This window comes from Chionomys nivalis, chromosome 18 (genome assembly GCF_950005125.1).
Source record: "Chionomys nivalis chromosome 18, mChiNiv1.1, whole genome shotgun sequence".
Classification (NCBI taxonomy): domain Eukaryota; kingdom Metazoa; phylum Chordata; class Mammalia; order Rodentia; family Cricetidae; genus Chionomys; species Chionomys nivalis.
In genome coordinates this window covers 41786187-41787239 of record NC_080103.1, presented here as the reverse complement: position 1 = coordinate 41787239, position 1053 = coordinate 41786187, and the positions used below count along the sequence as shown (strand labels likewise).

The 1053-nt window shown below is 39.0% G+C and overlaps 1 non-coding gene across 1 annotated transcript; it reads right to left on the bottom strand.

Moving 5' to 3' along the window:
• Positions 1 to 603: 603 nt before the first annotated feature.
• LOC130890304 (U6 spliceosomal RNA) lies at positions 604 to 709 on the bottom strand. Its single transcript, XR_009058739.1, has one exon. It is a non-coding gene; the product is annotated as a U6 spliceosomal RNA (small nuclear RNA).
• Positions 710 to 1053: the final 344 nt, after the last annotated feature.

Sequence of the window (1053 nt, the reverse complement as noted above, 5' to 3'; positions counted from 1 at the left end):
CAAGGCCAATGTGAAGGAGGAAAATTTCAAAAGGCTCACCCCTAAATAAAGAGCTACAGAAAATCAATGACAGCTGAGAAAGGGAGAATCAGGTTATTTTTCCAGAGATGAAAACCCTGAAGAATTATCCAGTCCCTAATGTTCAGCCCTAAGCACATGTACATAGGAGCAACATTAAATGTACTCAGAAGTTTATTATTTTTTTCTTTTATATTGAAAATATATCCTTCAATATATCGCAACTATACTTTCCCCTCCCTCTCTTCCTCCCAGTTCTTCCTCACCTCCTCTCCCCTCCAGATCCACTCCCTTTCTACCTGTTACCTATGAGATAGAAACCAAACATAGTAAAATAAGTATAATAATATGAAACAAAAACTGTGATGTTGAAGTAGGGCATGGAAGTCCAGCAGGAGGAAAACAGTCCCAAGAGTCAGCACAAGATCCAGACACCCACTTGTTCTCACAGTCTGGAGTCCCATAAAAACACTAAGCTGATAGCTATAATAAGTATGCCAAGGACCTGGTGTAGACCCATATAGACCCTGTGCCTGCTGCTTTAGTCTCTGTGAGCCCATATGTGCCTTGCTTAGTTGATAAAAACAAATTCTGGAGCGCTTCACAAATTTGTGTGACATCCTTGTGCAATGGCCATGCTAATCCTTTCTGCATTAATCCAATTTTAGTTTATTGTGCCAAAACAAGCTCAATCCTTTTCATTTTAATTAATTAATTTTTAAATTTTTTACTTGAGTATTATATATTCATCGTTTTCTCCCTCTGTCTCCCCCTCCAGCTCCTCCCAAGCCTTTTACTCCCTCTCAAATTTATGATTGGTGAACCCATTTCGGTAGCGAAGTTCCACCAGAAGTTCACAGTGTGGATTTTGTTAGCTGCCTCACCAAATTGTCTTTCTTGATTAAGTAAAAGTATCTTAGAGTGATTATGCTTTCTTTCATTGCCTAGCATGTAAACATGACACTGACTTGGAACTGCAGAATTACACATGATTACATCACCACATCAATGTGTCATCGCGTTCTCTTGATGCTT